Source organism: Sphaeramia orbicularis, chromosome 3 (assembly GCF_902148855.1).
Source record: "Sphaeramia orbicularis chromosome 3, fSphaOr1.1, whole genome shotgun sequence".
Taxonomy (NCBI): Eukaryota; Metazoa; Chordata; class Actinopteri; order Kurtiformes; family Apogonidae; genus Sphaeramia; species Sphaeramia orbicularis.
This window is the reverse complement of record NC_043959.1, coordinates 29,390,876-29,405,143: the sequence shown is the minus strand read 5'-3', so window position 1 is coordinate 29,405,143 and position 14,268 is coordinate 29,390,876. Positions and strand designations below refer to the sequence as shown.

General features: G+C 41.2%; 1 protein-coding gene across 7 annotated transcripts in view; it reads right to left on the bottom strand.

The window, feature by feature from the left end:
* Positions 1-14,268, bottom strand: part of znf536 (zinc finger protein 536) — a 241,578-nt gene that overhangs the window by 183,326 nt on the left and 43,984 nt on the right. For 4 of the 7 annotated variants that reach the window (XR_003934724.1, XM_030128170.1, XM_030128222.1 and 1 more), the window contains exon 3: positions 11,645-11,753. The gene's annotated coding sequence lies outside the window, so the exon portion shown is untranslated. Of the gene's footprint in view, positions 1-6,090; positions 6,114-10,811; positions 11,217-11,644; positions 11,754-14,268 lie in introns of those variants that run through there. The other 3 variants (XM_030128202.1, XM_030128191.1, XM_030128215.1) reach the window with 2 other exon arrangements.

The window sequence follows — 14,268 nt, the reverse complement described above, 5'->3', positions numbered from 1 at the left end:
ACAATATGCAACTGGTTACAATGGTAAAAAGGTGTGCGTCATACTTAGCTCCCAACGTGAAAACCACCCACTGTACCGGGGCAAACACTGCTTTATACAAAGCATCCTCACCTAACAAAAGAGGAGAAAGGGGGAGCAAGGGAGAGAAAGAAGGAAAAAGAAAATGTTTGCAAATCATAGGAGAAAAAAAAAAAGGTAAAAAAGAAAAGTGAGACAAAGAGAAAAGGCCAGAGGAGGAGAAAAAAAGCAGGCGGAAAAAGAGACAGATGAGTGAGCAAGGCTTTAGTGGCGCTGTTGGGGCGAAAGAGAATGCCACTAATAATGAGATGTCTATTTTACCCACCAGCTCTCTGTCTCTCTCGCTGCTACGCCTGTTTTCCTCCGGCCCCCATTATCAGTGCACTTGAACCCGGGGATAACAATGAGTTCACAGAGATTGAGAAGTGCCGAGGCCTTAATTGTATGTATTTAGTCACGCAAACAGAGGCAATGGCCTGAGAACGCCTAGTTAGCCAATGACATCATTTAGCCACACAGCCACTTTAACTCAATGGGGCTGCTGTGGCATACAGCTCTGTCACTATACCCTACGCCTGCCTGCCATCTCTCCACGTCCCTCTGCTTGTCACCACGGAAACATTGCCTATATCTTACATTATTCTTCATAAAATCTAATAAAATACTCTTTCCTCTTCAGCTCACAAGGATTATTTTAGCATTAGCACATTTGATCAATCAATAAAATGTGATCTTTTGAGATGGCAAATAACTAAAAGTCAACTTGTGTCTTTATTTGATGTAGAAAATGAGAGTTTAATGTGTTACAGATCACTGTTTAGAGTCTCTAACGGCAACTTCTAATCTTTCTCGCTACTTATTAAACTGGTGAGCACTTTCTTTATCGATTAATTAACTGCTTGGTCATTACTAAATGGTCAGAAAAGAGCAAAAAACGCCCATCAGATTTCCCCACAGCCCAAATGCGAGTTGTTAAATTGTTAACTTAGTCCAAGCAACAGCCAAAAAAACAAGTGTATTTAATTTATGAAGCTCTGAAAGAGAGAAAATTAGTAAAGTATCACAATTGAGAAGTTGCCAGCAGTAAAAACTATGCAATTTCTGCTTGATAAATTACTTAAGAATTTATTTCATTATCAAAATGCATCAAGTAATTGTTCATTTGACTACATCAGCATCTGCGTACATAGTCAAAGTTCTTCAAGGCTACATCTGCAAATATGGGCAAAAAGGAAGTGACCCCTTGCTCTCTGTGTTTGTGTAACTGTGTGTATGAGTGTGTTTGTGTGTGCAGTATATGTGTGTGTGTCTGTTTGTTTGCATGCATAGTTTTGACAATCAATGCTGGTTGCTGGCAGTCACAAAGACGATGATGGCACCGAGATGTTAGTGTGCCTCACTTGCTCGGCACAAAGAAGGGTATGCGTGTGTGTGTCTTTCTATGTGTGTGTGTGTGTGTGTGTGTGTTTGTAAAAAGGAGGGGTGCTTCTCAAGCAGGGATGTCAGCACTTGAAAAATCAATCACCATCTGGGCTCATTTCATACAAAGGACAGAGGGAAGGGAGGATAACTCACAAACACACACACATACACACACACGCACACACATACACACACACACACACACATCTAGCATCTTTCATTTCATGCAAAGACAACAGAGGGCAAAAATGTACAGCAGTGAGGTGCCCCTCTTGTCTCCAGCCTTTTTGTTTTAAGAGAACACTTCACTCCTCCTCTGGATCCTGCTGGTATAAAAGCAGGTGCAATTTCCGCCTCTGCCTCGTACCTCCACCCGACCATTTTCAAATCGGAGGCGGTGGCGGCCAGAGTGAACAGGGAGTGTACACTTGAGGAGCGAGGGGTCGAACATGGAGGGGTGTTTTCAGTGGAAAGTACTGGCCATGCTGGGGCCTATCTAAGCCATTAGGCCAGTGCTATGTGAACACACAGCATCAGGGCCGGCGCACAAGGTCACCCAAAGCAAACAGGGATAAGAGGAAAGAAAAGCAAAGATTCATCTGCTTGAGTTAGCACCTCAGGTCAATGGGTTTTCCTCCTATTCACCAGAGCACGGCCTTCATTTACAGATACTGCTTAAAGTCGCATTCAAAATCTGTTTTCAACTCCACATAAGGCACTTTTATATGAGAAAAGTGAATGTTTTATGCAAACAAGAATTTTTTTAAGTATGCACAAAAAGCATCAGAGATTGAAAGCGCGCGTGTGTGTATGTGTGTGACATGATTTTTGCTGCGGCGCTGCCTCCTTTCAGTAGCACAGCTGTGTGAGAAATACCAGTGGCAGAGGCTGCTGAGGCAGCGAAAGCATTTAATACTCGACAAACAGTTATCTAAGCCCATGTCCAATAGCTAGACACCACTGTAATGTGACCTACATACTAAGTGAATAAGAATTTTTTTGTATGTTGGTTGGGGTGCTGCGGGGGTACGAGGCACAGGGTGGGGGGTTTTAGGAGCGCAAGTGAACAGAACTCATTCAATCGGCAGTAATAAAACAGCATAGTATTCCTTTTCGCTCCCCTTTTGACTCTTTTTGCTCCCACTCTCTTCTTTTTTTTTTTCCCTTCCTGGGCAAAAATAAAGAAGTATAATGTAACAGAACATATTGTGCCCGCCCAGGCATTGAATGCTCCCTTTTTTTTTTTTTTTTAAATCTCTGGAATGAAGAGTTTTTGTCTATTTTTCAAGAAACTTACTAAACAATAGATGAAGGTGATATAGTAGAGGGTGAAGCCTAAAAAATGTGTCTATCTATTTTACATTAATCTTACAATTCATATAATACATATATGTACTACACAGTATAAATTCTTATTGTTTTTTCGTGCCAAACCTTGCGAAGGGCACTGTTTGGGCGAATTATGGGGCACTAAATTAAAAGCCCATTATGCATAATTTGAGGCAGAAATGGACAGATTCACTTCAGAACAATTTTGATAGGTTTGGTCCCAGTCTCAGCCTAAAAATTGATGAATGAATAAATGCACACATGCACACCACACACACAAACACACAGTCAATCTGCCTGGCCACATCAACAGAGCAGGTGTCCTTAGTAATGCACCATCGCGCACTTGGATCCCTGCATCTCAGAACAGAGGGAAAAAAGGGAGGAGGGGAAAAGCAGAGAAAGAAATAAAGGACAGCTAGAGGAAAACTATGTTTTAACTGTTTAAATGCAGGGAACAAGTGTCTGTGTGGAGCAAGTGTTGTGTTTATTTGTAGGCTTGGTTGCTGCTTACATTTGGCGACATTCTGAATTTTAGTCACCAAACTAGAGGTATCCCAAATTATTTCCGTTCTGTCTGCCTCCGCCTTAACTGACACGGCACACCAGTGAAACTTGTTTGAATGCACCTCTTTTTTTATTTCTCTGCTCAAAACCGGCAAACTCCTACACTCGTTATTTTAGGGATGATCAAAAACATTGAGATGATGTATTTTCGGTATCCATATGAGGAATATTTATCAGGAAAGGCAGGCCGCAAAACCAACTGAGGAGAAACTAAGCAGAAAGAGATGTACTTAGTAAAGACCATGCTTTTGCCCCCCGCTGAGTCTCAGCTACATGGTACATAAATAACCATTATGAATCATGCTGTTTGGTCTCACCCTGCCGTTTCTCAAACAAGATTCAGTTTCCATTTAGCCACAATGGTGACGAGCAAGCCTCCTGTGACAGCGTAACAAAATAAAACGAGTTATCTGTTTGCTTTGTGCCTTAATTTGCTATAATGTACAAAAATCTGGTAAGTGTATTGAGTTTGGATAGTCGCATTTTCAGACAGTCGGTGTTTACTTTTCAACTAGTCTGCCTAATAGGCTCACATCCAGTCTAAACCTACAAGAGGCCAGAGGGCGAACCAACAACAAAACAGCCATGCAGCTCAGATGAAAAGACAAACTGCTGCTCAAATAAGACCATTAGTTTGCACAAAAGGAGAAGTCTAAGAGGTTAGCCGTCCATTATCATAAAGAATACGACAAAGCCACCCGTATAAAAAGTTTACCTATAGGACTAATGTGATAAAATGAGGTTGGAAAAATCCATAAAGTCAATGAGATGCGTTCAGTCGTGCCATTAGCTGTGTCAGCCGTGGATTCGTGCCGGTGTTCATGCCTGTTGTCGTTCGCCGTCTTTGGCATCAGTTCAGAGTCAATGTCTTGGGTGGTTTTACTCACATCAGCTACTGTGGTCTAGGAGATTACACTACACAAATGTTACCCCGTGGCAAATCTATGTTAAGGCTGAGCATTTTAAACCTTGTAGCAGAAATCAAGCCCCTATTCAGAGTATCTCCTTTGTAGAACTTAAATACATCCCAAAGTGTCCATCAACAAAGGCCTCTACCCTTCCTCCTCGCTCTCTGCAACACTTTAAGTTTAGGATTGTTCAGTGGGCCTGTGGGTGGGTTTTTCATTCTTTCCCATTCTTCCTTTATTTTGTTCCTTCTTTAGAGCATTAGGGCGACCAGCCATTGAACTACAACCGCTACTATAAAAATTCATCAGGATTAAAATGACCTCACACACAAAATTAAAGTTCCCCAATGTACACAATAAGGGGCTGTATCTTTTTTAAGACATTCTCAGCTTCCTTGGGAACAGGATTGTTTCTTGACAAAGTGGTCTCTACTCAACAATGAGCACCTTTCAGAGACACACAGGGACTGCCTTTAGAACTGCGGAGAGAGACGGATTTCACATATCAATCAAAAGAGGGAGGAGGGGGGGTGAGAAAAAGGGTCCTCGTCTGGTGAGAGTGGTCCTTCAGAGACCATGAACAGATTCAAATGGAGTATATGCTTTTCTCTCTTACCGCCACTATTCATAATACTAGAGGACACAGGAGTAGAGGAGAGGGAGGGGAGTCCTCTTAACACCTTTTTTATACTTGTCTTCCCTTATATGGGGACTGAGGCATGGTTCCTCAGCCTGGCCCTGAAATAATAAGACTGTAGCGGATGCCTAGATTGTACGACGCTGAAGAAAAGTTGCTTTGTAAAGAGGCCAAGAGGGCTTACTGTATTCAGTTTGTGTGCAAGCTTTCATGTTCCTGAGTTTGTACATGCGAGTGCTTGTATGTGCGCCCGTCTGCGTGTGTGTGGGGGTGGGTGTGTCATTCCATTCCACCTGCACGATGGCATAATGAGCCCATGAGTGTGTGCACTGGGCCACAGCCACCCACTGCGCCAGCCATGCACACCACTGCAGCTAATCATGTTGAAAATGAATAAGGTGTCAGTGCAGGTAATTCACAGCTGTATTAAAGCACCTCAGCCCAGATATAAGGTACATAAAACAAATTAAATATAGTATTCTATTATAAATATAGAATATTTTTGACAGCTGTATTAATGGCTGCGCCTTAAAGGTCCTCTTAATAGGTCACTGGCTGCATGTTTCACCTTATATACTCGGGGTATTGAGCTCATCCCAGACAAGCACTTCAGAGGAACACAGAGAAAGCAAGTTAGTTCAGTTTTAAAGTAGCTCAGTTTGGTTCGTTTTCATTGATTTCACTACAAAATCTCTCCAAACTTTTTTTACAGTCATGCTCAGACACTTATATTAGTGTAGAGAGAGATGCTAAGCTCGGTTGTGTGTAATGAGTGTTGTAATGTTAACATTTAAAAGGATGTGTTTTCCTAACCAGTGCTTTGGTTACTTAAAACTAACCATGTGTGAACTCAAGTCTCTTGTGAGCTGCACTGTGCACGGCCTCCATATACCCCAACCATCCGTCATCTGCAGCTGGAAGGTGATGGAAACAGAGCACTTGACTCTTTCAGAATATTACCAGAAGAACACATCACCAATGCAATTTTACTTATATAAATAGAATTTCTAGAAGACAGACAGTTTTCACAATATAGCTCTGACTAATTGCTGACAAGAATAGGTAATCAGTAGTAAGTAACAGCTATCCATAAACACGTGGGAAACAATATTCAATGAATCATCATTTTGAAAGTCAAATGAATTTAAATTACACCAGTTTTACTGAAATTAATCCAAACACTTGTAAAATACCTTGCAAATTACTTACTTTGTCCTGCTTGGACTTCAGTCAGATATTAAAGTAGATCTCAGCAACACCAGTAAAAAAAATATATTAGTATTCACTGCATCTATGTGTGGCAAATGTGTGCTATTTTTAAAGAGGGATGCTGTGAAAGTGTGGAATTGGGGACAAGGCAGCCTTGCACCGGGCCATGACACAGACTTATGTTAAACCTAATTAGATCATGATAATAGCTTTAGGGCCCCAGTGATCAATGCTAGAGGTCTGTGGAGATGAACTTTCCTTAAGTTTCAGGCTGAGCACTGGTTGTACTCATTTTTTTTGTATGAACACACACACACACACACACATGCACACACACATACACACACACGGTGGATATGCAGCATTAGATTACATTAAGTGACAGCTTTGTTTTGTTTGAATGTAGTAGCGTAGCTTGTCTTTTTTTGTGTTGTTGCAAATAAGTAAACTATGTTCACTTCAGTGAGTACGGTGGTTGTTGGAGTGTTGAAAATGTACAAGACCACGTGTTGTTTTTACAGCGGAAATTCATAAAAACAAACTAAAATCTCCCAAGTTCTGAAATCCTGCCTGATAATGCAATGTACACACCAAGTATCGACAAAGAAATAAACTTGCCCATTGCGAAGTGCTTTTCGTCAACAAACTTATGGTGGAGTCTAGTCTACAGCTTCCAGACTTCTCAAATCACTCTCGCTGAAGACAAAGAGGATTCCTTATGCTTCCATTACAATCCATTATTATCTAATGTAATTTGTGTAATGTAATATTTCAACACATCTGTGTCTGCTGACATGCTAGCTAGCTAACTTGTGATTAGTCTTGATACCGGATGCTTTGGGAATCCCTGCCCGTATCGGTTGTGCTTGTACCAGTTATGAACTCTCAAAGCTTCCTCTTTGCTCCAACTCAGTGCAAGGTGTAGAGGAGTACATTCAAGAAACAAAATCGGTAAAAATACAAATGATGACTGACCTAAACCAACAGTAGCTAACAGATTGCACTGTACTTATGTTTTGTACACTGTAATTACCTTTGGACAAGCTCTGGTTTAGAACCAACATTCTTGGCCTTTTGAAAATTCACCCACCCTTTTAAAATCACAACTGTCAACTGTTCAGGCTGGCATTTGCTCACTGTAGCCTTGTTTATTTGTGTCTGGTCAAGACACACAAGAATCATTGTCATTGTCGAAATTATATGATGGCAACCAGTGTTTTTAGAACCTCCTCCATTAAACAATTTGGTAGAATGGATACTCTTTGAAGCCCTTTAACCTAAAACGAATCCAGTCTAATATTTTGATCCAATGTATCATCATCACCCCAATTTTAATGCTTTTTCTGCCTGGCAAGATCACAAGCAGAGAGTGACTTAAAAAAAAAAGAAAAAAGTTTTAATTCCAGTATAACTGGAGATTGACCAGTTTAACACCAGAATTGCATCCCTAACTCTAAAAACGAAAAAAAAAAAAAAAAAAAAAGGCTGTGTGTGTGTTTGTGTGTGTGTGTGTGTGTGTGTGTGTGTGTGTGTGGGGGGGGGGTTGTGGTCTTGGGCTGCCTTGCTTTAGCTCCATTGTACAAGTTGCATGTTTTACAAAGCCAACACAACCTCTGATTTCCAACATCCTTTTGATAATGAGTAAAATTTTCACAATTTGGATAGTGACACGAAGTCATGTTCCTTTGTGGGGTTCCAGAGTTCATTCTTAGGACAAGGGGTGAAGAGCACAGACAACTTGTGCACACATTCAGAGTTTGTCTCAAGAAAAACAAAACTGCCTCATCTTCACGTTCTGTGTTGTTAAAACTGGCAAAATATGGGAGCAAAATAACTTCCATTTTGGTTGAAACACTGTCCATGCTTCATGACTTCAATCTTTGTGTTGTTGCGTGCTTGTAGATGCGGTATTTGTGTGCATTGTGGGTGTTTGTTTTGTTGCCTTTCCTAAGCCTTTTGCTCTCCACCACTCAGGCCTCATCTCCCATGACATGAAGGATTTCATAAACATTATTTGCCAGAGGTCAACTTGATTCATAATCTATTAGTGATGGGTCAGTTTGTCTTTTCAGGGGCATTACCCGACTCGTTCCAGTTTGACATGCTAGCCCGCTTGCTGCCTAGATGACCAGTGCTATTATAAAACCAACAAGGAAGAACTGCGAGGATTTGTTTGATAAATGTATTTAAAGTTTCAGGACCAGTAAAAAACATTTGAAAAACACCAGAATTTGGAATAAACACCTCCATTTTTGCAGCTCTCTCCTCTTGGTCCAAATCATAAGACTGACTGAATCTTAACAGCAATTGGTAATTCACAAAAAAGATGTTCTAGAGAAGGTGACAGAAGTTTCCTCTCACGCCATTTGAGTTACAAAATGCTAAAATCACGGAATTCTTCATGGAATTTTTGAGCAAGTGACACCACAAATCTATCACTGCAGCTTTAAGAATACCAAAGAAGTGTTTTATACACTGTAGCATTGTTAGGAATTAATCCATCATATTCCAAGTGGGCAGTACAGTATGAATAATTAAATAGGAGCTAAATATAAGCCATGAATAGATCTGTCTATGGATAAAATAAGCTGTCTAGACAAAGGTATACTGGATTATATAATGACCCCCTGAAACCTTTTAACAAATTAAGGTTTAACGTCATTTAGGATACAAACTTCCTGACAGAAGAAGGCATCCTTCTGTTTGGTGTCAATTGGTAAGGCGTTAAGCTTTCCATGGCGACATCTATCTCTCGCCACCACCTTGAGGGCATCTTTTTAGCAGAGGAATTTAGCCATTATGTGGCATTAACCTCATTAGAAAACACTCTTTAGCTGCTCCAAGATAAAATTGATTTACAGCTGCCATTTCCACCACTGCTCTCGATCAATGGTTAAACTATCCCTTTTATGGCCCTGTGCACACTCTCTGCTCTTTTCTCCAGTTTTCTTTAACTGCTCTTTAATTTCATTCCCCCCCTTCTTCACTCTTGTCCTTGTGCCAGGTATGTAGTCACAGAGTGGAAGAGGGCCGTTCTCTATTCCCCCATGGTCAAATATGGGACTGGATACATTTTTTAAGAGTGGATAAACATGATAGGATCACTGGCAGATTTCTTGAACCAATTAAACACAAAGTTGCTGTCTTAGTCTTTTCTAGATGTAAGACTTTCACCACGGTCAGCTAAGTTTGCGTGGGTGGTCTTAATTGGGGTTACATCTTAACAAAATGTTCTAGAGTGCTTGCTTTCCACTGTAATCGAGGTTGCTGTTACAGTATCATAATTTAGGAATGTGATGAGCCTGAGCAGCTGCAGATGCATGGCCATGTATTTAAAAAAAAACAGATTGCTTAGGGATTATGGCCATTGGATCTTGTAGGCATATAGGGGTTAAATTGGTGTCAAGTTGTCAGTATTATTTTGGAAAAGTTATGCTTCCACTAAAGCTAAAAGGAGACAAGAACTGGTGTTGCGGGAATTTTACCTACCAGTTAACTGATTGTGGTGAATTCCTTAATGATTACAGTTATAATTGTCTTTTAGCATATTAAAAAGTTGAAAATTTGGCAGATCAGTTAAAATTATGTACTTGAAAGCAGTTTATAGAGTATGTTTATGTAGATTTAAACAATAGACCTTTATTGTAACTAATAACTGCAGCATCCCATTTTTATTTTAACTCAAATACACTGAAAATATACAGGTCTAAACCATCATGAGCTACTCTGCCTATTTCCACATGACGTTGATGGCTAAGACTGTGTACAGCTAAGCCAAGCAGAAAATCCACAATCTATGTTTGTGTGGCCAAATGTCAGCATATGCCCTCCCACCTCTGACAGCTCAGGTTTATGTGGACGTTTAAGCAAAACACGCAACGCTGTATTTCTTTGACAAATCAATACGACCACCATTTCAGCACTACTTCCCTCCCTCCTTCTCCTGCTCGCTCCTCTCTCATCTCCCTCTGTCTGGGAGAATTGATCCGCACGGATGGAGTGATATCAACCGACGGATAGAGTGATACGCCCTGCTCCCTCCTTCCTACCCTCCTTTCACCGCACTTTTGACACATAAATAAAATATGTGGCCTTTTTGTTTCGATTCGCCACGGCGTTAGCTCTGAGAAAGGAATATGGTGCATGGGGCTCACATGGAGCTGTTGGTAGACAAGAGGGAGCTGAGAGTCGGCTGGTTGCCATCATTCACTGTTCACAGGCGCCCTACAAAATCCCCTGAACTTTCCGACATACGCATTTGTTAGAGTGACGCAGTCAGATTCTAAAGAATGGCATTAGAAAATAATGTGAGCTCTAAATTATTCAGGCATTTTTTCTTTTGCCATAATGCTTCACTTTACAACCACACACAGCTGCACACACACTAACACACAGACACATGTACATATCCTCCCACTCACATGTGAATTATAGCAGATCCATTTAGTGTCAGCATCCAAATTTAGCAAAGGAAAGGATGAGAGAAGGTGCTGTGAGAGGAGAAGAGTTCACTAACTTTGTCATGCAACTGAATTAAGGTGTCACACCATCATCGCAGCCAATCCTCACTTTAATATCAACTGAAATAAATCACTAACGCTATATGTGTTAGCCCTGCTATCGCTAGGTGGGTGTTCAGCCACACCTTGGTTAAATATCCCTGATATGATGGCAAAGGCATTTCCACGGCTGGACTAGAAATAGCTGCTAGGTGAACTAACCTCTCATCCTGGGAGGAGGCCACAGCTTCAGGCCTGGATCACACAGGCCTGCAGGGTTTCCACTTCTGTCAGTCAGGCAGACACATAGGACTCTAGAGGTTTGTAGGCCTCTCACCTCTCCTGACCTTCACCTCTGTTGAACCCCTCACACCCTCCTCTCTGCCGCTAAAGCCTTCAAGTGTAGATCAAGTCACACACACACACATTCCCACCTATATTACATAACCTAGGTATGCTCCACACAAAATGACAAAAGAGATAAGAGACAGCAGGCTTGGACTTAAAGATAGACAGAGTAACCCTACTACAACGGATAACTGATGGGATTAAAGAGGAATTATCTGTTGATATGCCCATGCAGGCCTTCTGTACATCTACATACAACGGAACATCCCAGCCAACTGCTGCGAGTGTCTGTGCCCATGTATGTGTGCGCATGTGTCATTATCATGATCATCCTCATAATGATCGTCATCATCACCCCACACAGATTGCATCATGGTACAGATAACTACAACCTGCCGTAAAAGGGCCGATCAAACTCTCTTCCTTTTTATGTATGTTTGCTCTTTTTTTTGCACTTCTCCCTTCTCCTGCCACACTCATTCATACTACCACTAAAAATATATCTTAATATTTAAATGCAGTGTTACCATTTCCTCCACCTTCCTTCTGTGCCCCAATTCTCTCCTTCGCTTTTTTATTTATTTCTTTATTTATTTTTGTTTTACCCCAAATCCATCTTCTATGCCCTCTCTCCACTCCCTCCCCCCTTCCCTTTCCCTTACCCCGTTCCCTCCCTCACTTCCTCTTCCCTGAAAACCCTGAGTCACCTCAGACGGTGGGTGGGGGTGGTTTCTCAGACAGCGTGACAGTGTGCTTAGCCCCGTTAAGCCAGCTTCAGCTTCAGCTCCGCTTCTGGTCGGCACGGATCAGGGAGCCCTGGGAGAGAGAGAGAGACACAGAGAAACACACACAGAGAGAGAGAGAGAGAGAGAGAGAGGGGGAAGAGAGGGAGAGAAGATAAGGAAAGTGCTGAGTTCTCTGCCACCACTGCTCCCCTCTTCCTCCCTCCCCTCCCTCCCTCCCTGTGCTTTCAGCATCCCCTCCTTGGGAAGGGGTTTCCCCCCTGGAAAGAGGAGGGGAAGGTGAATCGACTGCTGCACTGCTGGCTGCGCTGCAATAACCTCTGAATACCTCCAGCTCTGTGCTTATTCTCCCCCTCCTCCTGTTCATCTTTTACTCATGCTGCTCCTGAAATGATTTTTTTCTAGGTGTCATCGATATCCCATATGGCATATGAGTGCCACACCTCCAAAATTGTAAAAGTGCATGAGTTTGTGATCTGTAGTCATCATATCATTGTAAGGATTCATAGTTGTCAAAACTGTTTAGTCCAGTAACATCATTAACTATTAATTAGAGTTGATATACTGAAAAAAATAAATAAATAGATAAAATACATACATATACACAATGCTGCATTTATTAGTTTGCCTCAATGCAAGAAGGTCCTGGGTTCAATCCCAATGCTGACTAATGTAGGCCTTTCTGTGTGGAGTCTGCATGGTCTCCTCCCACCATCCAAAGACAAGCACCTTAATGGGTTAACTGGTCAATGTAAATCATTTGTAGGCGTGAATGTGAGAGTAAATGGTCTGTATATGTCAGCCATGTGATGAACTGGTGACACATCCAGGGTGAACTCCGCCTTCACCCATTGGTAGTTGTGATGGACATGACCCTCTCATGGACATATTAATTCAGAAAATTAAAAAATGAATGAATGTCAATGTAATATCAGTCATGGTACAACATTTAAAGTGTAAATATAATAATAATAATCTAATGATAGACTAATATCACAATGCTCTGTGACCTAAAAAGGCAGCCCACAATACCTTTATATTGAAATTAAATTGGTACTGCTAATGCTTAAACAATTTATTTTAAACTTTCTTTGTCTGTAAATAACAATAAACAAATATCATCTGCAGGTTCAGGCTTTAAAAATAATAATGTAATAATTTTGAAATGAAAAAAGTTTAATAAGTGCGCTACTGTATGGTAATTAACAAAAATAGACAGTTATATAGTTAATGTTTGCCAACAGCTTTGTCTTTATTTGCACACTGAGAATACCATTAATAAAATCTTATAAAAACAATCTTAACGTCAGTATGAGTCAATTCTATAGCTATGATTATAAGTCTTTATCTGTTCATTGAAAGTGCAGCCTGTAGACTCTCCTCACGCAGAAAAGTTGTTTCAGACATCTGAACTCCCCCTGCACATTAAAGCATTACGGCAAAAAAAGGAAAAAAAAAAAAAACTACTGCTCCCGTGTAGATCTGCAGCTACATATTTCATGCAGTAGATATCCAGGTCATTAAGCAACATTTTGACACCTCTGTTATTTACTACCCTGAGCGGTTTCCCACCTCGTTTAATCAGACTTTACTAAAACCCGCTGACTCAGAGAGAAACCTTCTTTCTCCTGTTCTGTTTATGTTTATCTCCTCGGCTCTATTCTGCTCTCCGCCTTTCTCTCTTTTTTCCTCTTTGCTTACTTACTCATATTTTCCAAAACGTCTATTTCACGTGAGGTTTGAGGGTAGGCAGAGCCACAGAAAAAAAAAAAAATCACAAAAGAACAAATAAAGCAGAGGCAGTAAAGCAGAGTGTGTTCCTCAGACATGAAAGACTACAGTTATCAAAGCAGAGAAGGTCTCAGCTATGTGTTGTAACAGCCAGATACTGCAGAGTGTAACTTGCATTATCATGGCGGTCAGGTGATAAACTTCTAAATGTGTAATTTTGATGTGTTTTACCAAAGCAACTCTCACAATCCTGCATCTCCTCATCCGTCAGTGGGTGATATTTAAAACATCCAAAGTGGAGTGCACCGTTTTTGCCTTAGAAGTGGTTTACCTTCGATTTTCTCTGCTGGGAAGGGATCACTTGAGACAGGAGGAGGAGGTGGATTGAAGGGAATAAGATGTGGCTCAATACAAGTTATCTTTAATGGAAGGATCCGAGATGGAGGGATTTGAGAGAATGAAGGGGAAAAAAACATGGTTTTAGATGTAAAGTGTTGACAGCTGTGTTTGGTGCAGTCAGACTCTGGGGTCAGGTGCCACACACACACACACACACATACAAACAAATGTTCACACGGCACACATATATCAGCTGTCCCTTGCTAAATGGAAGCTGGATGTAATATTGTTCTCGTCACGACGGCCATCTGATGTCAATTTCACACAGCGGCGAGACCCTCCGCAAGCTGCTCTGTACACCAGCCACACTGGTACCAAACAAAACCGGCACACATACAAAAGGTGTACTACAGCTACAGAGAAGTGTGTACCCTCTTTCTCTTTTTCCCCTCTCTGTCTTTGTCTACCCCTCCCTACGTGTACACACACACACACACACTGGGATAAGTCATGAGGAA